The sequence below is a fragment of the Mus caroli genome, unplaced genomic scaffold, assembly GCF_978045245.1.
Source record: "Mus caroli unplaced genomic scaffold, Mus_caroli_1 scaffold_1, whole genome shotgun sequence".
NCBI lineage: Eukaryota > Metazoa > Chordata > Mammalia > Rodentia > Muridae > Mus > Mus caroli.
In genome coordinates, this window is record NW_028227256.1 from 120,483,622 (window position 1) to 120,511,139 (window position 27,518).

General features: G+C 39.5%; 1 protein-coding gene across 3 annotated transcripts in view; it reads right to left on the reverse strand.

The window, feature by feature from the left end:
- Dpp10 (dipeptidyl peptidase like 10) overlaps positions 1–27,518 on the reverse strand; it is a 1,511,806-nt gene that overhangs the window by 555,586 nt on the left and 928,702 nt on the right. The gene's annotated exons all lie outside the window — the stretch shown is intronic.

Consider the following 27,518-nt stretch of genomic DNA (forward strand, 5'->3'; position numbering starts at 1 on the left):
AATGCTCTCTTCTGGATTCTGAGGTCACCTGCACTATATGCACATATTCATATAGATCTCTCTCTCTCTCTCTCTCTCTCTCTCTCTCTCTCTCTCTCACACACACACACACACACAGAGAGAGTGAGAGAGAGAGAGATCTTTAAATATATCCCATCAACACTGTTTCTGAGTGATCATTGTGATTATAAACTTGAATTCAGTCATAAACACACTCGGTATTTACAGCTGAGACCAAGAGAAATCAACTCACAGAACATGATGTGTGGTTAGTTGTTCCCTTTTTCATGATAACCACCCTAAAAATAGTAACTTTGTCTTTCATTTTGATGGAAAACTACAGTGACTTTCCATATACCTCTTTTCAAATTATGCTTGTTTTGTGTGTGTGTGTGTGTGTGTATGTGTGTGTTAGTGTGAGTATGCTGTACATGTATTTGCGATGCATATGTTTGCATGGTTGATTCGCATGCCTCCAACATGTAAATGCAGAGGCCAAAGCAGGTCATCAAATGTGTCTCAGTCTGTTATTTCTCTTCTCATTATTTTTAGACAGGGTTTCTCACTGAGCCTTGTATTGGCGATTTCTTTTCTTTTTTCTTTCCTTTTCTCTTCTCTTCTCTTCTTTTCTTTTCCTTTCTTTTTTACGTTGGTGGATATAAGCTTCAGTCATCCTCTTGGCTTTGTCTCCCAAGTCACAGGTTTAAGACAATGTATTCTACTTTTTACATGTGTGCTATGAATCTGAACCCAGGACCTCATGCTTGTTGCTGAATACTGATACTGAGCTACCTCCCTAGCCTTAATCCATGCTTATTCTCCAGTATCTCTCTTTCTATTATGCATATGAGAATTTTTATTCATTTTTACTATATTAAGTGATCTATTTATACATCATTCATTTTAGAATATCTAACATAAACTAAAGATGATGACAAATGACAAAACCTTCCCTCGAGTGGAGTGTTCACACAGACTTTTCAGAGGCTATCTACTGCAGTGGTTCTCAACCCGTGGCATGACACCTTTGGGGTTACATATCAGATATTCTGCATATCAGATACTTATATTACAGTTCCTAACAGTGTCAAAATTACAGTTATGAAGTAGCAAAGAAATCATTTTATGATTGGGGATCACCACAACATGGGGAAGTGTATTTAAGATTCTCCGCATTAGAAAATTTGGGAATCATTAATCTACTGAGAAAGAGTTATAATGATGATGGGTAACTTTCTGTGATGATGCCTGAATGAGCCTAAGAAGCCAGTGATAGGAGTGGTCACTGTTATGAATGTAAACTAGCAAATATCCTCAGAATTGACAAATGCTTAACCAATGGATAAGGTGGGAGAGATGGTTCAGTTGGTAAAGAATTTCTCTTGAAGCAAGAATACTGAAGATCTGCATTTGATCCTGTGTATTCATGTAATATAAGATAAGCTATGTGTAGAGGTATACTCTTACAATCTCCATTTTGGAAACGGGGAGACAGGTTGGGGCTTGCTCACCAGCTCATCTGGCTAAACCATTGAGTCACAGGACAGCAAGTGATTCTTTCTCAAGGAAACAAAGTAAACTTTATATTTTAGGAATGACAATAGATATTTACCTCTGTCCTCTGTATGCATGTACACCCACATAAAATACACATGCACACATACCCACCTGTGTACACACACACAAACACACACATACAAAAATAAATCTTTAAAAGCATTTTCTTTAATCACATTTTTGAGAAAATAGAGGAATTCCTTTTAACATCATTATTCTTGCTTAAACAGATATTCTACTACTTGCATCTTAAAGACTGAAACATTTATCTCGCTGGCTCTTCAGCCTGGTTCCGAACAGTCACCAGCTGTCCTAAGACAAAACTCCTTGCCTTTTATCTCTTCTCTGTATTTACTTTAGTGCTCCATTAACCTTCCTGCGTGCTTAATTCTGCAAATGCAAACATGGCATTTCCTACAAACCAACCCAATAAAACTCCAAATCATTTCAAATGGGGCAACAGATTGTCCCAACTCATCCCCTCTAGAGTAGCTGAATATTTTGAATTATTTTGATATGAATTGTTTCTATTATATTCATGCTGTTCGCATTTTCAACTGCAAATAGATTCAAGGATGATTTGATCACAAGTAGTCCAAGGACATTTATACTGAATTACATAGATTTAACACATTTGAGATCCCTTACTTGGAGCACCAAAATGCAGTTGGTTTGAATATATTAGTGATAAACTCAGAATCACTAATATTGCTTTGGTGTCACATTAAGGAAAGAAATCCAAGCCCTTTCTGGTGCTGGTCAACTAAGAGCAAGCTGAGATTTGGATACTTTATTTTACTTTTCCTGTGTCTTCCATTGTCCCTGCCTTCTGTCTATTACATGAGTCTGAATCTGTTCCTATCTGAAGGCTCTTTTCTGAGTCTATCTGTCTCCGTGTCTCTGTGTATGTCCCTACCAAAGGGATTTGCTCTGTCTTCATTGAACAGCACAGTAAGTGTCACACAGAGAAGGAATGGAATAATTTGCAGCATTAGTAACAGAACTTTGCAAGGAATTAAGTCGCTGACTACAGCTGGACTCTAATGAACCCAGGCAGCAAACAGTATTACAAACATTACAAACACACATCCAGAAATGTCTGTATGTTACATTCAACGTGTTCATTTGATAAGATGCTTTCAGCCTCTATTTTATGTTTTTAACCAATGATTATCCTAACACACACATACACATACATTGCTTTCTGCATCATAGGGCATGGAAGAGCACACATCTTAGATTTGAGCTATGCATTAGCTTAGTTTGTAAGAGTTGATTACATAGGAAATTCACCATAGCAAAAATGTTTTTCCCTCTGTTCTGGTAAAAGCAGGTTAAATAAACTATCTGCATATACAGCAATCAGAAGTCTCCTGTGATCTCAAGGTGTATTAACTGTGACTAGAAAGGCCAGAAAAAGTCCTCAGTCTCTTAAAATTGAAGAACAATTTTCATAATAATATATTGCTTTACTGAACAAGCTGAAAATATCATTAAGAAAATCGAAAATAATCAACTTCAGAAAGTTCTCCTCTGAACCTCAAACACACATCAGGGAACATGGACAGACAGAGGGACAAACAGATGAACAGAAAAAAAAAAGAAAAAAAAGCCCATGTGAACATGTGCGAGCACACACAGGTTCTAATAAAAACAATGAATAAATAAATACAATAAAACTAATTTTAGATTTTCTATATTGATTCATATCATAGAATCAGCATAGTAGCTGCCATATACCTCAATTCATTGAGAATATTTATAAGGTATAGTTAGAAATTGTCTACCTAGATCTAGCTTGAAAAACCTCAACATACAAGACTCTGACAGTTAGGCAAATTTCCCAAAGGAATACTCTGTACCATTTCACAAAATGTCTGGAGTGGTTGTAGGCTTCAGAGTTTGAGTGCATTACACAAGATGCACTGGGGAAGACATTAAAATATGACAACTGTCCAATCAGCATAGCGCATACTGAACAGTTTGCCAAATACTAGGCTACCTGCAAAGCTACAAACCCTGCTGTAGGAAATGAGGAATATCCCTAGTTTCTTCAAATTGGCATGAGGTAACCATTTTGCACAGTCAACATGTATGGAAACATGGTGGCCAAAGCTTTGGGATAGTGCAGGACTTGAAGCCAATCCATATCCAGAGGTATAAGTCAGTGAAGTTCCTTTTAAATGGAGTCTATATAAAGCTACTATCTGTATGTTTAGAAAGTTCACTGGCTTGTATGGTTCTTTGGAAAGAAAATGATGGACATAATTTTGTTAGACTAGACTCATAACTAAAGAGAAAATGAAATAATGTTTAAATAAATCCCAAAATGTACAGGACTGAAGACTTAATGTTTATTAAAAAGCATTTATTTGTGTGTGTGTGTGTGTGTGTAACTGTGTGTGTGTGTTCATAATAGCTCAAGTGTGAAGGTCAGAGGACAACTATGGACTTGATTTCTTCTTTTACACTATGTGTGTACATGGACACAGATGTCATGATGTGGTATGAAGGGCAGAGAACATCCATCCTGCAGGGGTCAGGAGTCAGTTCTCCCTTTAGCCCTTGTGTATCCTGGAGATGGAACTCAGCAGCAAGCTCCTTTTCCCACTGAAGGAGATTGCCCTGCCTGGATTATAGATTACATCTACTAATATTGGCATCTCATTAAATATTTCTATAAAACTGCAACTTTTTGTGTGTGCTACAGGGAACTGAACTCACAGCTAGAAGTTTCAAGGGTTAGTGGATGGCTCCCTAGATAAAGGCACTTATTGTCAGGTTTGACTTTGTGAGTTCAATCCCTGGGATCCAGAAGACAGAAGCAGACAACCTATTCCTGGGCATTATTATGACTTACATATGTGCATTGTGTAACACATGTAAGCATGAATCCTCATGTGTGCACAGCATGCATGTACACACACATACAGACAACACACACACACACAACACAAAACACACACACACACACACTGAGAAACAAAAATAAATAAATAAATCTGTATAACAAAAAGATAAAAACTGTTAAATCGAAAGGTGAGAATGTAGCCTACTAGAAAAACTAGCCACATGTTTTCAAGCTGTAGCACAAGAATAAAGAAATAAAGTCTAGCCAAAAGCAATAAGATGACATTTTTGCAATTTTTATAACCAAATTTAAAATTTGTATATGAACTCTGTTGATGAAAATATTATGTGTGAAAATGCATTGTATTAAAAATATTTGTTTTTATTTTTAAAAAAGATTTAACAAATGAAAAGGTTAAACACCCCTGCAGAGGCAGGCCTGATTTTCTTCAAAAATATAGCACTTAGAGACCAGCAGCTGTTGGTAGTCTCGTTTAGGATTTTGTAAGTACACAGATAGCCAGAGCTAGATAGCAGATGACCAATCCAAATCAATCAATCAATCAATCAATCAATAAACAAGGGAGGAAACTAAATTTCATTTTCTTTCTTTCTATCTATTTATTTATTTATTTATTTATTTATTTATTTATTTATTTTAAACTCCAGATTTTATTCCCCTCCCAGTCCATCCTCTGACTGTTCCACAACCCATCCCTCCTCCCTGTCCTCCTGTCTCCATGAGGATGTCCATACCTCTCACCTCCACCACACCAAACCTCTAAACTCCTTGGGGCCTCCAGTCTCTTGAGGGTTAGGTGCATCTTCTCTGACTAAACCCAGACCCAACAGTCCTCTGCTGTGTATGTTATGGGGGCCTCATATCAGCTGGTGTATGCTGCCTGGTTGGTATTCCAGTATCTGAGAGATCGCTGGAATCCAACACAATTCTTCAAAGACATGGAAAGAGCAATTCTCAAATTCATCTCAAAAGGCAAAACAAACAACCAACAAAAAACACACACACAAAACAAACAAACAACAAAAAAACACACAAAAAACAAAAAACAAAACAAACAAAAAAACCAAAAACAAAAAACAAACAGAATAGTGAAAACAATACTTAACAATAAAAGAATGGCTGGGGGAATCACTATCCCTGACCTCAAGATTTACTACAGAGCAACAGTGATAAAAACTACATGGTATTTATACAGAGACAGACAGGTTGATCAATGGAATAGAATTGAAGACCCAGAAATAATACCACACACTTACAGGTACTTGATCTTTGACAAAGTAGCCAAATATATACAATGGAAAAACAAAAGCATCTTCAACAACTGATGCTGGTCTAACTGGCTGTCAATATGTAGAAAAATAGAAATAGATCCATATTTGTTACTTTGCACAAAGCTCAAGTCCAAGTGGATAAAGAACCTCAACATAAAACCTGATCCACTGAATCTAATAGAAGAAAAAGTGGGGAAGAGCCTTGAACTCATTGGCACAGGGGGAACTATCCTGAACAGAATGCCAATGGCTCTCTCTCTCCAAGATCAAGAATTAATAAATGGGAACTCATAAAACCGGAAAGCTTCTGTAAGGCAAGAGACATAGCATAAGACAAACTGGCAACTTCTAGATTGGGAAAAAAATTCCACTAGTCCCACATTTGATAGAGGGCTAATATCCAAAATATATAAATAACTCAAGAAGCTAACCACCAAAAACCCATACAAGTCAATCAAAAAATGGCATATAGAACTAAGCCAAGAATTCACAATAGAGGAATCTTGAATGACTGAGAAATACCTAAAGAAATGTTCAGAGTCCTAGGTGATCACAGAAATGCAAATCAAAATGAACCTGAGATTCCACCTTACACCAATCAGAATGGCTAAGATTAAAACCTCACAGGACAGCACATGTTGTCAAGGATGTGGAGAAAGAGGAACACTCCTCCATTTCTGGTGGGATTGCAAACTGGTACAACCACTCTGGAAATCAATCTGGAGGTTCCTCTGAAAATTGGAAATAGATCTACCTGAAGACCCAACTATACCACTCTTGGGAATATACCCAAAAGATGCCCCACCATACCACAGGGGCACATGTTCCATTATGTTCACAGTGGCCTTACTTGTAAGAGCCAGTTGCTGGAATCAACCCAGATGTCCCACAACAGAAGAATAGATACAGAAAGTGTGGTTCATTTACACAATGGAATACTACTCAGCTATTAAAAATGAGGAAATCCTGAGTTTTTCAGGCAAATGGATGGAACTAGAAAATACCATCCTGAGTGAAGTAACTCAGATCCAAAAGGACATGCATGGTATGTACTCACTAATAAGTGGATATTAGCCAAAAAATGAAAAGCAAAAGAAAAAATTAAAAAGAATAAGTGCTGAATACCCAAGATACAGCCCACAGAACTCAAAAAGATCAACAGCTAAAGGGCCCAAGTGAGGGTGTCTCAGTCCCACTCAGAGGGAGAAGAAAGTAGACACAAGGGGGGAGGGAAGGACCGGGAAGGGGAAGGAGGTGAGGGGGGGCAGAGAGAGAGGAACATGTTTGGGTATTGGGTGGGGGGAAAAGGACTGAAATCTCTGAGGCCAGCAGTATAAATGGAAACATGAGATCTCAGGAGGTAGAAGGTTGGGGGAACCCTCCAGAATGCACCAGAGACCTGGGAGGTGAGAGACTCTCAGTACTCAAAGAGAGGAACTTTAAATGAGATGCCCTACACTGGGGAGAGGGAACTTGTTGAGCCACCTCCAGCAGAAGGACAGGGCATCAAGTTATGGATGGGGTTGCCAACCTACAGTCAAAACTCTGACCCATGATTGTTTCTGTCTGAAAGAACTGCAGGGATGGAAATGGAGAGTAGCCTGAGGAAAAGAAGGTCCAGCAACAAGCCCAAAGTGGGATCCAGCTCAAGGAGAAGTGCCAAGGCCTGACACTATTACTGAGACTATGGAGTGCTCACAAAAAGGGACCAATCATTACTGCTCTCCGAAAGACCCAATAAGCAGCTGAAAGAGTCAGATGAAGATATTTTCACCCAACCAATGGACAGAAGCTGCTGAGCCCTGTGTTTGAATTAGGGGAAATCTGGAAGAACCTGAGGAGGAGGGCAACACTGTAGGAAGACCAGCAGTCTCCATTAATCTGGACCCTGGGGAAAACTAAATCTTAAAGAAAAAAACTACATAGAATCAGTTTCACAGATAGGAGTGGATCTGATTTGATTTTTCCCGATTATCTTCTCTGACCAAGGAAGGGCAGCTGAGAATCCACACACCACACCAGTGAGAAATACCATTGGGCCTGGGGATGCAGCTCAATGTTTAAGAGCACTTGCTGCTCTAATAGAAGACCCAGGGTGGCTCACAATGAATGTAACCTCAACTCAGAGCTTCCCTTGGCTTCCTTGGATACTTGTACTAGTATTTACAGACATACACAAACACATAACATATCTTTAAACAAGGGAAACAGACCTGACATGCTCTCAGGTGTGCTGAGGCAATTTTGCCCTTCCCTCACAGTGGTCCCCAGCCAGCTACTCTAGGTTCCTTTCCTGGGTCTTCTGAAAGCTTTACCTTGTGCCTGTGGTGTCACTATCACCCAATCATCAGCCTTGCCCTAGTGTCTCTCAGCTTTGAGTTCTCCAGGCCTTTTGTTTTCTACCTTTCTAGACCATTCTTAATATTACCTTGGTATGACCCATAAACCAACACTATCAGTACTGCCTGAAATCTTGCTTGACATAAACATTATTCAGCCCATCCCAGTTTTCCCAAATCTCCAGAACCAGTGCAGGCCCCTCACAGATTTCCCAGGCTCTCCAGAATCTGCCACATGCTAAAGAACCATTCTTAGAGGTTGGGGCTCCTCCAATCAAGGTCAGTACCACCACTTAAAGTACAAATGCAAAGAATTTCTTCTAGTTCTAGATAGTTCAGCAATCTTTCCTAAAAAGCAAAACAAGACAAAAACAAACGAATGAAACCTTCCCGGGTGAGGTTCTTGGGCTATAGCTCTGTTGGAGAGTGAGAGTGCTTGCGCAGTACTCGTGAAGATCTGTATCCCCAGAATCCTAGAAACTGGGTGTGGTGTGCATATCTATAATCACAGAACTCTAAAAGTGGAAGCAGTTGATTCAGATCAAAGTTAATAACCAGCCAGGGCTACATAAGCTTTCTTAAATACAAACAAACAACAGACAGAAGCCAAAGAAGAATCCAGATGACCTCTGTATAAAAGGAAGAATAGGAGTCTTGACGTTAATACTGTTTAGTTTAGGCTCAATGCAAGGTGATACCTGCATTATGGCTTTGTGGCTGCACATTTCACATGACTAGATCTTATTCCCCATTCATCGACCTACTAACTCTGTTAATGCACAGTTGTCTGAATCTCTGCCAGCAGAACTATCAGCATAATTACTCATGATAAGACACCAGATCTGGCAAGTTCGTATTCTTCACAGGCTAACTTTTTCATGTAATATTTAACTCTAAACTGAAACTCCTCCCGCTCTCAGCCAGAAACTATTTCATACTCATGTGTGGTAGTAACATACACACCAAATATTCTCAAAACATCGAGACTAAAGCATTTGCTCAGCTTTTCACATTAAGAGCCAAAAACAAGGCTTTGTGTCACCAATATAAAGCCAGAGGGAAAACAGTTACCAACTGCATGGGGATTCAGGCACATCCACATAAGCTCAGTGTGCACCTGACAGTTCATCTCAGGAGCATCTCCATGCAGTATATAGGATGCTGAAAGAGGGCTAGGTCCATGGCTAAGTGGATAAGGCCCTTGTCTGCTTTGCAGGAAGCCTTAAGTTTGATCTATATAGCACTGCATAAACAGAGCATGGTAGCACAGACCTGCAATCCCTGAATTTAGGAAGTAGAGACAGGCAGATCAGGAACTCAAGTTCATTCTGAATTATATAGCCAGATGGAGGCCAGCCTGGGTTCCATGAGACCTTGTCTCCAAAAGAACAAGGAAGATGAGGAGAAGAGGGGATAAGAAGAAGTGTGGAAGCATGCCTTCTTTACAGACTAGCTCAGTAATCCTATATTTCTGATTTAGTTAGCCAACATACATTGTTATTGCACCAGACCATTAAATTTAATTAACTTATTTTTTAAAACTATGTATGTATGTGTTTTAGGTGTGTTTGTCTGAGTGCATGCACACAGGCAAGCATAGAGGCCACAGAAGAGCACTGGATCCCCTGGAACTGGAGTTACAGGTAATTGTAAGATGCCTGAAATAGGTGCTATGTTAAGTCTACTGCACCACTTGCTCTTTAAGTGTTATGCCATTTCTCTGGCTATACAATTCATTTTTGAATATGAAAAGAGTATAAAAGTAATCTTCTACTATGTTTGTTAAAAGTTTCTAGAGTGATGCTGCCTTCATCTTGTCTTCAAAGCACAGCACAATTTGAGGTATCTGGTGTGTCCACTCATATTGTTTAAACAAACCACAAGTTACTTTCAAGTTACTTTCAGAATTTATTTCCAAATTCTTTTAAAAATCTTTAAAAAGGGAGCAATATAAAGCTCAATTGAGTTCAGATTATCCAAATTTAATAAGGAATATTCCTAATGAGAGAACACGGAAGCCCTGGTAGCTTGACCTCCCTACCAGTCCATTCGTTAATCATTGCTTTTATGAATTAAAATCAGTCTATTATTTATTTTTAAGCATCAAATAATGATAGCAGTATGGGGTCAATTTGTGTCATTGGGGATTATGTGACGGGGCCAAGATGTCACAGAATCCTCACTTCTTCCTTAAAACTCCTACATGTAGCATATGTTGTTCACTTGCAAAATAGAATTTGTATTGTGTATAATTTCTCTGAGTTTCTTACAAAGTAACACAGTGAAAGGGTTTGTGAGTTCTAGTCCATCGATTTAAGCTCTGTAGCCATATCTGTCCAATTTAAAGAAATAAATAGCAGCTACATGTAGTCGTTCATAAGGATTAATTGTCATTAAGGCAGGGAACTGCAGTTCCTTTGAAATGAAGAGTTTAAGACATTTTTCAATTCAAAATAAACATAAGTTTTTGAAGTCTGAGTTTGACTTGGGCTATTGTTAAGGTAGACTTCTTCCTACACTGCCTTAATGGAGGATGGGAGAAATAAGCCAAGGTAGAAAAGAAGGGATGGAGAAAGGGGAGGGGGGAGGGGGAAGCAAAGGAGGGATGGAGAGAGGGGATACTGGGTAGCTTACTGCAATCAAATAACTTTCACTCTACATAGAGTGTGGAATAACATACACTCTAAGGGAATAATAACAGTTCCTTAAACATGAAAGGAGCCTTCAAAGGCCCTGAAGGGGATGAGAACCCCACAGGAAGACAATAGTGTCAACTAACCAGGATCCCTGGTTGCTCTTTTATTTATTTATTTTTGAATTTTTTTCATTACTTATTTTCTTCAATTACATTTCCAATGCTATCCCAAAAGTCCCCCATACCCTCCCCATCACTTCCCTACCCACCCATTCCCACTTTTTGGCCCTGGTGTTCCCCTGTACTGAGGCATATAAAGTTTGCATGTCCAATGGGCCTCTCTTTCCAGTGATGGCCTACTAGCCCATCTTTTGATACATATGCAGCTAGAGTAAAGAACTCTGGGGTACTGGTTAGTTCATAATGTTGTTGCACCTACAGGGTTGCAGATCTCTATAGCTCCTTGGATACTGTCTCTAGGTCCTCCATTGGGGGCCCTGTGATCTATCCAATAGCTGACTATGAGCATCCACGTCTGTGTTTGCTAGGCCCCGGCCTAGTCTCCCAAGAGACGGCTATATCAGGGTCCTTTCAGCAAAATCTTGCTAGTGTATGCAATGGTGTCATCGTTTGGAGGCTAATTATGGGATGGATCCCTGGATATGGCAGTCTCTAGATGGTCCATCCTTTTGTCTCAGCTCCAAACTTTGTCTCTGTAACTCCTTCCATGGGTGATTGTTTCCAATTCTAAGAAGGGGCAAAGTGTCCACACTTTGGTCTCCGTTCTTCTTCAATTTCATGTGTTTTACAAATTGTCTCTTATATCTCGGGTATACTAAGTTTCTGGCCTAATATCCACTTATTAGTGAGTACATATCATTTGAATTCTTTTGTGATTGTGTTACCTCACTCAGGATGATGCCCTCCAGGGTTGCCTAGGAATTTCATAAATTCATTCTTTTTAATAGCTGAGTAGTACTCCATTGTGTAAATGTACCACATTTTTGTATCCATTCCCTGTTGAGGGGCATCTGGGTTCTTTCCAGCTTCTGGCTATTATAAATAAGGCTGCTATGAACATAGTGGAGCATGTGTCCTTCTTACCGGTTGGGACATCTTCTAAAAATTCCACCAGAGAACTCCTAAACCTGATAAACAGCTTCAGTGAAGTAGCTGGATATAAAATTAACTCAAACAAGCCAATGGCCTTTCTCTACACAAAGAATAAACAGGCTGAGAAAGAAATTAGGGAAACAATACCCTTCTCAATAGTCACAAATAATATAAAATATCTTGGCGTGACTCTAACTAAGGAAGTGAAAGATCTGTATGATAAAAACTTCAAGTCTCTGAAGAAAGAAATTAAAGAAGATCTCAGAAGATGGAAAGATCTCCCATGCTCATGGATTGGCAGGATCAACATTGTAAAAATGGCTATCTGGCCAAAAGCAATCTACAGGTTCAACGCAATGCCCATCAAAATTCCAACTCAATTCTTCAACGAATTAGAAAGAGCAATCTCCAAATTCATCTGGAATAACAAAAAACCTAGTATAGCAAAAACTCTTCTCAAGGATAAAAGAACCTCTGGTGGAATCACCATGCCGGACCTAAAGCTCTACTACAGAGCAATTGTGATAAAAACTGCATGGTACTGGTATAGTGACAGACAAATAGACCAATGGAATAGAATTGAAGACCCAGAAATGAACCCACACACCTAAGGTCACTTGATCTTCTACAAGGGAGCTAAAAACATCCAGTGGAAGAAAGACAGCATTTTCAACAAATGGTGCTGGCACAACTGGTTGTTAACATGTAGAAGAATGCGAATCGATCCATTCCTATCTCCTTGTACTAAGGTCAAGTCTAAGTGGATCAAGGAACTTCACATAAAACCAGAGACACTGAAACTTATAGAGGAGAAAGTGGGGAAAAGCCTTGAAGATATGGGCACAGGGGAAAAATTCCTGAATAGAACAGTAATGGCTTGTGCTGTAAGATCGAGAATTGACAAGTCGGACCTCATGAAACTACAAAGCTTCTGCAAGGCTAAAGACACCATCAATAAGACAAAAAAACCACCAACAGATTGGGAAAGGATCTTCACCTATCCTAAATCAGATAAGGGACTAATATCCAATATATATAAAGAACTCAAGAAGGTGGACTCCAGAAAGTCAAATAACCCCATTAAAAAATGGGGCTCAGAACTGAACAAAGAATTCTCACCTGAGGAATACCGAATGGCAGAGAAACACCTGAAAAAATGTTCAACATCCTTAATCATCAGGGAAATGCAAATCAAAACAACCCTGAGATTCCACCTCACACCAGTCAGAATGGCTAAGATCAAAAATTCAGGTGACAGCAGATGCTGGCGGGGATGTGGAGAAAGAGGAACACTCCTCCATTTTTGGTGGGATTGCAAGCTTGTACAACCACTCTGGAAATCAGTCTGGCCGGTTCCTCAGAAAATTGGACATAGGACTACCAGAGGATCCAGCAATACCTCTCCTGGGCATATATCCAGAAGATGTCCCAACCGGTAAAAAGGACACATGCTCCACTATGTTCATAGCAGCCCTATTTATAATAGCCAGAAGCTGGAAAGAACCCAGATGTCCCTCAACAGAGGAATGGATACAGAAATTATGGTACATTTACACAATGGAGTACTACTCAGCTATTAAAAAGAATGAATTTATGAAATTCCTAGCCAAATGGATGGACCTGGAGGGCATCATCTTGAGTGAAGTAACACAATCACAAAAGAACTCACACAATATGTATTCACTGATAAGTGGATATTAGCCCAAAACTTAGGATACCCAAGATATAAGATACAATTTGCTAAACGCATGAAACTCAAGAAGAATGAAGACCAAAGTGTGGACACTGTGCCCCTTCTTAGAATTGGGAACAAAACACCCAGGGAAGGAGTTACAGAGACAAAGTTCATAGCTGTGATGAAAGGATGGACCATTTAGAGACTGCCGTATCCAGGGATCCATCCCATAATCAGCTTCTAAACGCTGACACCATTGCATACACTAGCAAGATTTTGCTGAAAGGACCCAAATATAGCTGTCTCTTGTGAGATGATGCCGGGGCCTAGCAAACACAGGAGTGGATGTTCACAGTCAGCTATTGGATGTATCACAGGGCTCCCAATGGAGAAGCTAGAGAAAGTACCCAAGGAGCTAAAGGGATCTGCAACCCTATTGTTGGAACAACATGATGTACTAACCAGAACCCCGGAGCTCTTGTCTCTAGCTGCATATGTATGGAAAGATGGCCTAGTCGGCCATCAATGGAAAGAGAGGCCCATTGGACTTGCAAACTTTATATGCCCCAATATAGGGGAATGCCAGGGCCAAAAGAATGGGAATGGGTGGGTAGGGAAGTGGGGGGCGCTATGGGGGACTTTTGGGATAGCATTGGAAATGTAATTGAGGAAAATATGTAATAAAAATATTAAAAATTAAAAAAAAAATTCAGGTGACAGCAGATGCTGGCGAGGATGTGGAGAAAGAGGAACACTCCTCCATTGTTGGTGGGATTGCAAGCTTGTACAACCACTCTGGAAATCAGTCTGGCGGTTCCTCAGAAAATTGGACATAGTACTACTGGAGGATCCAGCAATACCTCTCCTGGGCATATATACAGAAGATGTCCCTGGTTGTTCTTAAAGACTGAGTCACTAACCAAAGAGCACGCAGCTGCTGAGCCAAGACTCTGCCCCTTGCACATATATAGCAGAGGGCTGTATTGTCCTGCATCAGTGAGAGAGGATGAACCTAATCTCCTGCAGAGAATTGATCCTGGTGAGGGGGATACAGAGGGGAATATTCTCTCAGAGGTGAAGGGAGGTGTTGGGGGAGGGACTTTGAGAAGGAGGGACCAGGAGCATGGGCAGCATTTGGGATATTAATTAATTAATTAATTTTTAAAAAACATGAAAAGAGGAAAATAAAGTTTTAAATACTCAACTCTATGGCGTATGATATTAAGTATGAAAGGAATTAGGAGAAGAGAGGTCCCTGGTGGAGTTCATTGTGAAGTGTGGTAAAGATCACATCTGTCCTCATCCTCCCCTAGTTAAAGGAGTGGAAGAGGAGAGTGTGAGAAGTAGTTTAATATCGCCCCAGCTGGAGCATCTCCCCTCTTTTGTCTTTTTAAGGTAATGTTCAATGTGTTTCCTTTTCTGCTAGTAAGTTAAAGGTTGTAATTGCCCTGGAGTCAAATTAAGATCCCAAACAAAGGTTAAGCAAAACAGGACTGTTTGAAATGGCCAAGGAGCCCTGAAGCTCCAAGCTTCGTTCAAGGCTGGCATTATTAATTTGCTCTTCATAACAGAACTGACCTTTAGATGGTACTGAGAGTCTGGGGGCAGGGATTGGAAGTGAACCTGATCTCATCTTAAGTAACTGTTCTTCTCCTGTACCATCACAGCTTGCAAGCCAACACCTTCCTGGTTTCATCTGACTGGTGTCCCTCTGCTAGGAGGAAATGCCAAGCATCAGAAGACAGAGCCAAAAACAAACAAACAAACAAACAAACCAAACAAACAAACAAAACTTGTGGATAGGAAGGCGTACTCTCTTCAGAAGACTTTGTCACTTTCTTGGGAGTCAAAATCAAACCAAATATTGTTTCCATATACATTTACCTATTATACAACTCTGAAACAAATCAGACATAACACACTTTACAGCTAAAGATAAAATCAACAACAGTGCTGCCTTTTATAAAGGAGAAATTACACTTGGAATGAGACCTTGGGACTGATATGGTTAGGTAAAGAAATTATGTACCCCGAGGAGGGAGCTAAAGGTAAGGTACAAATTATATATCTTTTCCTCCAAGGCTGTGGGTGGGAGGGGACAGAAGCAGAAATTAATGAAATGGGACAGAACAGATCCTAAATGTGCTTTTAATTATTATTTTTTATTGCTTTTGCTATTAAAATGTTAATCAGTTCCGTGCAGGTATTTAAAAAGGAAGAAAATGTAAAATTACATTTCTTGTCTACAGATCAGCCTCCCATGATCCTTTCGGTTAAAGTTTTATATTTTTGGTTCACATGCCCACCACTCTGATGTTCATAGTCAGTTCTCACACATAAATAACACATAGGCATGCTCATTATCCAGTTAAGAGCAACCAAGATTACAGAGACCTTTATTTAAATCTAGAATAAAATAGTTTTCTATTTTAAGAAATTCCATGAACCAGGAAAAATTAAATAAATGCAAGGTGAGTTTCAGATTCTCTTGCAAGTATGCAGCACCGATCATGTATACCCTGGTTAGAGGAGTGTGTCCCTAGCTAAAATGTTTTGTGTGGGAAGTCAGGCAAGGAGTGCCCTCAAAGCCAGTCAGTGTCTCAATTCACGGATGGATGGAAGGGAGCCTTCTTTTTTCCCATTCTCTGTGAATAGAGTAGCCAGAATTCTCAACAGTCCCCAGAATGTCCCCTCCATTCTTCAATTTAAAAATAGATTGTCCCCCATACATCTTCAGAGGAAAACTGCTCCAAAGTGTCCTTTGGCAGGAATTATCAGCTCACAGGCTTGAATTAATTGTATTCTTATATTTTTCGTTTATTTTTTAATTTTTTTTTTTATATTCCAAGAAAGGAAAACAAATCCTGTTTAATGTCTGCCTGGGGAGGAGGCACTAGGGTGAGGACCCATCTGCTAAGAAAAGACAACAAACTCTAGTCTGTCCCTGCTAAGTAAGATAAGTACTGCTTGCTCATAGGAGAAATGACTCATTTTGTGTAGATGCTTTTTAGCATCATAGCAGCACTCACAGAAGGTAGTGTTTAATGGTGTTTAGTAGCTGATTTTGCTGTAACCTTCTCTATCATAAACACGTAAGCATAAAAGTTCCAAGTGAGCCGGGCGTGGTGGCGCACGCCTTTAATCCCAGCACTCGGGAGGCAGAGGCAGGTGGATTTCTGAGTTCGAGGCCAGCCTGGTCTACAAAGTGAGTGCCAGGACAGCCAGGGCTACACAGAGAAACCCTGTCTCGAAAAACAAAAACAAAAAAAAAAAACCAAACAAACAAAAAAAAAAAGTTCCAAGTGAACCACTAAAGTGAATAAACATATCATAGTAGACTTGGTCACTTTTTCTGTTCTCAGTTGTGATTTTCATAAAACATGCATGCGTGTATGTGTGTGTGTGTTGTATGTGTAATTGTGAGTTCATTTCAAGGGCAAAAGAGGACATCAGGTGTCCTGCTTTACCACTACCCACCTTATTACTTTGAAACATGGAGTCCCACAGAACCTAAAACAAGGCTGGTGGTCAGAACTCAGTTCTTCGGAACAGCTAGTGCCTTACTCAGTGAGCCATCCCATTCTCTCCAGCCCTACATGACAGTTTTTTTAAAGATAAAGTTTGAAGCTATAATCCAAGGAAATAAAGTATAAATAACAATTTTGAAATATTCTTTATTTAAAAAACAAGAACAAAACAAATAACAATGTGTAAGGGAGGTGCAGAATAAAAATCCTTCCAGGTACAAACATGGAGCAGCTAATTTTCCAGCTAGTATTATGACCTCCATGCTCCTCTCTCCTTACTTTATTGTATTCACAAAGCTAGCAATGCTTAATGAGTAATGCAATTATAATGACATAGTCATATAATCACACAAAAGTGGTTTATCTCTAATATCAGATACAAAACAGTTTTGTTAATGTGTGACCATCATCATCATCATCACCATCAATGTCATCATCATTGTCCTCATCATCCACAATTACCTTTTGTCCCCCAGGATGCTAAAGTCTCCCTTAAGTATATTCAACACATCTTGGTGATTCTTATGAAATCACTTTTCAAGTCAATTCTGGGGATCTAGCTCTTGCTTTTCTTCCACTTCAGTCTGTCTTTCATCAAATGAGTTGAGGGGTAGTTTGAGTATATAAGGAGGCCAGAAAAGGGGTCCCTTAAAGCCAGTGTTCAGGTGTGTCTTGGCCTTTGTGACCCACCTGACTTGGGTGCTAGGAAGTGAATCCACTCCTTGTATTAGCAGCAGGTGCTCTTATCCACTGAGTCTTTTCTCCATCTCCCCCCTTTTTAATTTTTTTGAGGCTTTTATTTTTTTTATTTGATATTTTATTAATTTACATTTCAAATGTTATTTCTTTCCCAGGTTTCCCCTCCTCAAAACCCCTATCACATCTCCCTCCCCCCTGATTCTATGAGGGTGCTCCTCCACCCACCCACTCACTCCACCTCACCGTCCTGGCATTCCCCTACACTGGGGTAATCAGCCTTCACAGGACCAAGGGCCTACCCTCCCATTGATGCCATATCAGGCCATCCTCTGCTATATATGCAGCTGGAGCCATGGGTCCCTCCCTGTGTACTCTTTGGTTAGTGGTTTAGTCCCTGGGAGCTCTGGGGGTTCTGGTTGGTTGATATTGTTATCCTTCCTGTGTGGTTTCAAACCCTTCAGCTCCTTCAGTCCTTCCCATAACTGCTCAATTGAGGTCCCCATGCTCAGTTCAATGGTTGGCTCTGAACATCCACGTCTGTATTAGTCAGGCTCTGGAAGAACCTCTCAGGAGACAGCTATATCAGGCTCTTGTCAGTAAGCACTTCTTGGCATCAGCAATAGTGTCTGGGTTTGGTGTCTGTATATTGGATGGATCCCCAGGTGGGACAGCAGCCTTATTTATAATAGACAGAAGATGGAAACAACCCAGATGTCCTTCATTAGAGGAATAGATACAGAAAATGTGGTACATTTACACAATGGAATACTACTCTGCTATTAAAACAGTGACTTCTTGATATATGCAGGCAAATGGATGGATCTAGAAAATATCTCCTGAGTGAGGCAACCCAGTCACAAAAGAACACACATGGTATGTACTCACTGGTAAGTGAATATTAGGCATAAAGCTTGGAATACCCATGATACAACTCACAGATCACATGAAGCTTAAGAAGGAAGATCAATGTGTGGATGCTTCAGTCTTTCTTAGACAGGGGAACAAAAATAGTCACAGGAGGCAGTGGATAGAAAGGACTTGGGTGGAAGAGGCAGGGTGAGGGAATAAAATGGGGACAGGATCAGGTATGGGAGGAGATGGAGATTATATACAGAGAGGCAGGAAAATGACCACAGGTGTGTAGCAATTGGGGATAGAGAACTGGAGGTAGCTGCCAGAAAGTCCCAGATTCAAGAAAAGCAAGAGGCTCTCAGGACCCAAGGGGGATAACATTAGATGAAATGCCTAACAAAAGAGAGGGAAAACCTGTAGAGACCATATCCAGAGGTTAGGCAAGGCCCCAGGTTGAGGGATGGTTCCATCCACTTACTGCCAATTTTTATTTTATTTTATTTTTTTATTTTTCATGTCAGATTTTTAAAAATCTATCTCTTTGCTTCAATTTGGCTGTCAGAGGAAATCAATGAACTTGATATCAAGCCTTATCTCTATCACCCTTCCAAGTTCTTTAAGAACAGAGTGGATAAACCTGGTGTGATGGTGCAGGCCTGTAATCCAAGGACTGGGGAAGTGGAACCAAGATAATCACGATTAATTGACATTATCTTTGATGTCAGGGTGGCATAAATGTGATTCTGGGGAAGGATAGATGAGGTTAGAGGGGAGAAGAAGAGGATGAGGAAGGGAAAGGGAAGGAGGAAGAATGAGAAGTGAGGAGAAAGAAGAGAGCAGGCTTACTGGTGATGAGAAGACTGGGTGCTTATTGCTAGCTTTTTTGGGGGGAGGGGGGCTTTATGATGCTCTAAGAAAATACCCGAAGCTGAGTACTGTATGAAGAAAGTTATTTAGTTAAAAGTGCTGAAGGACTGGAGGAGCAACTGCAGCTTCTTGGCTTTTATGAGTACTTCAGGTTGGTGCAACTTAAGATGGAAATGGAAAAAAAGAACAAGATGGGGACATGGGTTTGTGAGGAAGAATACAGGTATCTAGATAAATGGGCTTGCCACAATTAGAAAAGCATTCAACCTTTTGAAAGTTCCCTATGTTGCTCAATGTTGATATTCATCTTTTATATTGATGAGAATCAACTATATCCAAACTGTATCATCTATCATGCATGAGCCTTTATAGGAAATGAGACCATAGTACAACCCCTCTGTCTCTTTCCCACAAATGTTTTGATTACTACCAAATACTTATTCTGCTTGTATTTCTGCTTATTGCATATATTTCTTTACCACTATCCCATGTTGCTAAAATCTCTCATTTCTGAGTGAACAAATCTGCACTATTTACTTCTTACCAAAAGCCTATCTAAATTACATGGTTATATAACAATGAGATAGAAGAGTAAAACAAAGGACTACAGATAGCCCAGTCAGTAAAAGGCTTGCCTTGAAAGCATAAGGTCCAGAGTTCAATCCCTGATACCCATATAAAAGCCACACACAGCACTGGGGAGGAAGGAACAAGAGGACTCTTTGGTTCCTAACCAGTCAGGTTAGTTAAGCACCAAGACGTTGGTTCAGTGAGAGATGGTCTCTCAATAAATTTAATTAATTAATTAATTAATTAATTAATAAGTGTTAAAAATAGCCAGACCCCCCCCTGTATCTACTGAGGACTGGACCACCAACCAAAGAGTACACATGGAGGCACCCATGGCTCCAGCCATGTATGTAGCAGAGGATGTCTTTGTTGGTCATCAGTGGGAGGAGTGGCCCTTGGTCCTGTGGGGGGTTCAATGCTCCAGTGTAAGGGAATACCAGCACAGGAAGGCAGGAGTGAGTGGGTGGTGGAGCACTCTCATAGAGGCAGGGGAGGGGGTTTAGGGTAGGGGGGTTTCCAGAGGGAAGACCTAGAAACATTTCAAATATAAATAAAGAAAATATCTAATAAAAGAAAAAATAGCCAACATTGACCTCTAGACTCTGCACATGTGTACATATACAAACCCTACACAAACAGGACACACACAGAAACAAGCAAGCTATTGCAAAATGCTTCCAATATATAAAGAAAGGAACAAGCTAGGATACTACAATGTTCTTCAAAATAGCTAGAAAAGTTGTGGAGACTAAAAAGGGAACTGAAAACATGACCCTCCCTACACTGTGATTCCCCAACCATTCGTGTTCCTATTCAAAAACAACATGAGGTTATTAAAAAATTAACATTAGGTTCATACCATGGCATACCCAATTGTAAAATGATAAATCCCTATGCTGCTTTCACATTCACTGAGTTATTTGAAATTGCTATCGTAACGTCCCTAAAAGTCCTGAAAATTGGCAGGGGGATCCCTGACTGGACTCATCCAGAGTATAGTCTGTGAGATCAACTTTATTTCTATTGAATAATAAATTTGTTCATTTGCAATGTGTACTCAGTGTGCATTTTCTAAGTGGGAGCCTGTCCCTTAGGGATGGATTCATAAAAGATGTGTGTAACATCACATTTCCTGAGCTCTAAAGCAAAATGCCAGACCTCCTACCTAAGTGAATCGATCAAAATAAACAGGATGTTTGGAGAAATGTTGGTGTCTATCCATCTAACTCGACTGAGAAATAGCTTAACCTTCAAATTCACCTACCTTAGAGCTGTCACAGTAGAAGAATACCAAGATTTCACCTAGCATCTTCAGTAACAAACTCAGTGGCAGCACATTATAGCAGATCCCTGGATCCTGATAAGATCTGAAGCAAGCTATAGGAAACTTTTATAAAATAGCATCAACATTTGAGTCAGCATCAGCAACAATGACCCATAAGACTATAATGAAGTTGCACTGGGGAGATGGCTCAGTTGGCAAAGGGCTAATTTTAGAAGCATGAGAACCTGAGCTCAGATGTCCAGAAACCACTTCAAGAATCAGGCATGATGACATAGGCATCTAGTCCCAGCACTAAGGAGGCAGAGATAAGAGTATCCCTGTGTCTTCCTGGTCATCCAGTTAGGCTAATTACTGAGCATCAACTTCAATGTCTTAAGAACTACAGTGGCAAGCAATCAAGGATGGGGCTGTTTACTTCTGCCCTCAATGTACCCAAACACACGTGTATACATGACTATATATATATATATATATATATATATATAAAGATTCTAATGCAACTCCACTTTTTGCTTTAGTGATGCTGTCAAGTGCATATTGAATGAAATTATATATAGTATGTAATATACCTGATGCACATTAAATGGGTACATTACTGATTTGTGTATTCATTGTCTTGTATTTTCTTTTTCTTTTTTTCCCAAGACAGGGTTTCTCTTTATAGCCCTGGCTGTCCTGGAACTCACTTTGTAGACCAGGCTGGCCTCGAACTCAGAAATCCGTATGCCTCTGCCTCCCAAGTGCTGGGATTAAAGGCATGCGCCACAACTGCCTGCCTCTGTATTTTCTTGTTAATTAGAACACAATCCATTTAATTTTCTTCCCTACAAAACAACATGTTGTTTTACTGCAGCAGCCTCAAATGGCTCTCTATACCATCTCTCTTGACTGCATCATTCTCTTGGGATTGATTTTAATTGCATGGCTCTGGGAAAGGTTAGACCTTTCATATATAAGAGATAACCCAGGTATACATACTCTCTGATGCTTACACAATGAAGGAGTTGTCTGATGAAACCTTTCAAACATCACATCCTGTTGTTAGACAGCTTATGACTTTGTTAGTGTAATAACATACAGAAGGTGTGATTGACAGATTGTAGCTTGGACTCATTGGAAACATGTTGGTAAAGATAATCCATTATAACTAGACATTTTGTGTATGGAAGTGTTCCAACACCTTAAATGACAATGTTTTAAACTAAAAGCCTATGTTCCATAGGGAGGAATGAGCAAGATAATCTCATTCCATAAATCTTAAAGGCTTCTGATCTTGAAGTGTAAACATTTCAAGATCTTGTCTTCATTTATTTGTGGCCTCCTGGTATGATTTAATGAGAAAGACAGGAGAATTCTATTTTAAAACAAAATTTTAAGAGTTCAATTTTAGTAAAAATGATTAAGTAAAATTATAATTAATTTTCTTTTTGTTCACATACACACACACAAACACACATACACATATACACACAGACAGACAGACAGACAGACAGACAGACAGACAGACAGACAGAGAGAGAGTCTGTAATGGTATTATAACATCCATCAGGAGGGACTCATATCTTTGTAGTTGAAGGACAAAATTTAGATGAAAGTTTTAACATAAATTATGCTATAGAGAACTCAGAGGGGCCTTGACTGGTGGTTTAATGAGAATGGTGACCATAAGCTCATATATTTGAATGTTTTCTTGGTCCCTAGCTGGTAGAACTGCATGTTGGAAGAATTAGGAATTACTGTTTTGTTGGAGGAGGTCACGAAGGAGTGAGCTTTGAGATATCAGAAGCCTATTCCAGTTTTCCCTCCTCTTTCTTTACCTCAACCTTGTTAAGATGTAGCCTCTCAACTGCAAAGCTACCACTCCAACACCATGCCTGCCCACCTACCTGCTGCTATGCTTACTGCCAAGACAATCATGGACTGAACCTCTGAAACTGTAGTCAAGCTGCCAACTGAATGTTTTCTATATTACCTTGGACATGATATCTCTTCACAGCAATAGAACACTAAGACAATGTGGAAGTGGCTCAGGAGATACGAGAGCTTGCCAAGCTAACATGAATATTTGAGTTCCAATACCTAGTAATCCTGTAAAATTCCTGTTGTCATTTCATATGCTCCTCTAACAACAACACAGTCAGGGGGGGAGACAGAAGGATAGCTGGGACTTTCTGACTGAAAGCTTAGCTTCAGGTTTAGTAACAATGTTGTACTCTTGCCTCCATATGCACATATACACATATAACACACACACACACATACATCACACACACACACACACACACACACACACAAACTAGTCACAGGACTTAAAGAATTGGACACAAATGTAGCATTATTTAAATGGAGTAAAAATTCAACCCAGAAATATTTTAAAACTTGACCTTATACTGTCTATCTTGGATATTTGATTTATTTCATTTTTTATTTATGTGTATATATGTCTATGACTTCATAGCACATCTGTGCAGGTGATCAAGGGGTTCACAGGAGGGGGTCAGATCCCCTGGGGCTGGGGTCCCTGACTGTTGTGAGCCATTTGAACTGAGTTTTAGGAATTGATTTTGAGTCTTCTTTAAGAGCTGTAATTACTCTTAGAGGCTAAGCCACCTATCTCCCCAGCCTCTTATGAAAGTTATTTTAAAAATTCTTTAGACAAGCACATATTTAACCTGAATGACTGCCTAAAACTTTTCCAATTCTAGGTTTTCTCCTGACTACATAAACTCCTGGGAAAGGCAATTAATTTCCCAGTCTTCAGCTTAGGAAAACATGGTCCATACTACTTGGTGGGTTTTCAGAGCCTGTATAATGGCATGGTGTCACAGACCAGTAAACTCCAGTCACCCTCAAGGCCTTTGTATTGATGAATGTGTTGGACAGTAATGAGTACACAATCAGGATCTGCTCAGTGACTGTCCCTTGGTCACAAAAGGCTGGTTCTGAACTTCTCATAGCTATAAAACTCACAAAACTTCCCGGTACTAGTTATTCTTATTGATGAATGGGCTTAGCCTCAACACATCCATCATTTAAGTAAAAATGGAGGTAGAAAAATCTGAGAATAAATAAAATGTAGACACACGCTAGCCATATAAATTACTCATGGCAATGAGAGTATCATGATATTGGGATATATCTGGGCCATGCCCCCTCTTTAAGATGCAAATCAAAACATGCTGTTAATTTACCATCTACTGGAAATTTGTGACCAGGAAAATTCATTATGTTTTGCTGGTTAAGGAAGGCTCCAGCTAAGAATGTTATGTTCAGATTTGAACTTTCAGTTAATGACCTTGAAACCCTAGTCTAGGAAGATGGAAGAAATTATATGCAAGAAAGAGATACACATGGTGCATCTCTGGCCCTGGGGTATGTTCTAGTCCTTTGATGTAGATTAGAGGAAGATTATGAGCAAAAGAAGCGGTTAACACAGAAACAACTGCATCAGGTAGTGCTGATTTGATGGGCAGTATCTCCATCTCGTTTAAGGAGAGAGAGCAATACTCCATGGCCTGATAGACAACCTCCTTCCCAGGTAGCACTGGGATATTCAGAAAATGACTAACAATGTCACTGCATATTCATGACTACTAAGATAGTGTGATTTAGAGAGAATAAGAAATGTCTTTCTCCTAAATATACACTACATCACCATAAAGAGACGCTTACATTGCAGCCTCCCTGGTATTTTAGGGCTGAGACAATCTCTTCTACTTAGAGGCTATTTGCAACTTGGTTCTCATCCTTGTTTTAGAGCGCATCCCAAATATATTTTTAGCTTTGTAGACTCAAATAACTTACCAAAATGGCAGCCAGTCATCTCAAAGAATCTCTACCCAGAAACAGCAACTTCAAATGGAAATACTGCTACTGCACATCTGATCTGCCATAGATCAGTATCATGGGACCTCAGGTAATTTTCTACCCAGGAATTACAGATCAGGAACACTTTCTGTTGTAATTTGAATGTGAAAATGTCCCCATAGACTGTTCAAACATGAGGTCCCCAGTTTTTTACACTATTTGAGAAAGTTGTGAGACCATTAGACAATGGAGTCTTGCTGAAGAAAGTGGGTCCTTGAAGGCATGCCTTGAAATTTTTATAGTCTGGAGCCACTTCTGTTGGCTCACGGCTTCCTCCTGGAGGATTCAGGGTAAACATCAAGCTACCTGCCCCTGCTACCAAAGCTTCTTTCTCTGCCATGATGGCTTGAATCCTCTCTCTCTCTCTCTCCCCCTCCTTCCCCTCCTCATCTCTCTCTCTCCTTTGTCCTCCCTTGTGGTCCCTCTTATTCTTAGCTATCTCCATACTCCCATCTCCTCCCTCCTAGTGCTCTCTCTCTCTCTCCTTGTCTGGTCTAGCCATGCTAAGGATTAAAATACATGGTCTCATGGATTCTTGGCAGTGGGGCAGCTGTCTTCCTAGTGAACATCACACCCAGCCCCCAAATTGGACAGTCTTGATCAAATAAATATTGCTTCCAGTCCAAAATCCTGACAAGGTCAAAATACTGCTGACTTAACACAATTGAATATTGTTTATAGACATATGACTTCATCAAAATGCTTCTCTGAATAACTTAATTTTCAGCTAGACTTGTCTTCATAACCTTATGGTTTTTATCAGGTAGTTTCACACTATTATTTTATATTATGAAAGTTTTCATACATAAAACAAAGTTGGATAATGTATACAATGTCATTTCCTCGGTTTTAAAATGAATACTCCTGTTTTTAAATACTAGTTTTATCACATTTTCCTGTCTAGATACACACAAACACACACATGCAGGCACACACACACACAAACACACACATACACACACACACACACACACACTTTATGGTTATAGAGAACAACAAAGATGACCATACCATTATGTCAGGAATTGGCCAAAAGGTAGCTGAGGTGTCATGTTCTAAAATTTAAAATAGACACATGTAGGGGATACACACTTCAGGGTTTATGTAAATTTTGCAATGAAAGCTTTATAACAAATAGATAAATATAAAATCAGCATTTTTATATATGTTAAAATGTTTACAAATAGGATATACTGATATTAAAATTCATCTAATGTTAGAAGCATTAATGAATGAATGAATGAATGAATTCATTAATTAATGAGTGGATTAAAGGCCAGTACATGTGTGTGTTTCCGTGTATCTGTATGTGTACATGTATATGATATGTATGAATGTGTGTGCATGTGGGTGTAAATATACATAAACTTCAGTGTGCATCTAGCGGGAGGCCAGGAATCAATGCTGAGTATATTGCTTGGTCTCCACATGCTTTTTGAAGACCCTCATTAAAGAATCTCTCATTAAAAGAGGAGCTCATAGATTTGAGTAAGTTGGCTGGCCATCAAACACCAGGGATCTTCCTTTCTCTGCCATGCTGACAGTGGGATTGGAGGTGCAAACCAGGAGGCCTGAGTTTCTTAGGTGGGTTTTGGCAATTTTCATACCTGTGAAGCACATACATTACTAATGGGTGTTTCAGCAACCCATGAACACTTTTAATAAGAAGAACTTAAGAATGTACCTTTTTTCCTTTTCTGTCATCTTTTTGCTGCCACAGTTAATCCACAGCTTTACCTCCTTCCTCCACACCCACTACATTTTCATTCCAAAACTCTGTTGCAGTCACCACATAAAAAGAGTCAATACTGGTTCAACTTTCAGACCTCTTTCCACTTTAAACTCCACCAGTTTCCTGACACAGAAAGATTCTTTACAATCACAACGTGAAAGAAATATGTCTTGCTATGCATATCTCAAACAGAAACCTTAGCAAAACACTGCCAAGTCTTCATTTACAAATAACACAAGTGTTTCCTAGATTCCTAGTGAGGATAATATTCAGCCATTGTATCCGGATGTGGAAATATTAATACAAAAAAGGCATCAGCCAAAATCTCTCCAAATGTTATTAAAAACCTTCGCTGTGTAAACTTTAATGATGTTTGCATACGAGTGTTAGGGTCCATAATAACTCTTCTCAGAGTGTTTTATTATAAAAATAAAGCACAGCTTCTGTTTCCTCCTGCAGTAATGAAAAAGGAATAAATATAAATAAACTAGGTAGTACACAGACCATGATTTAAACCCCAACAGTTTATTTATTAGTGCTAATGTAGAAGCTTCCCTAAATAATATATAGAAGCCTAACTATAGCATGCATAAAAATTAACATAAACATCTTATTCTGTTGAACAAAGCAAACTAGAAGCACAAAGGAAACAAAAAC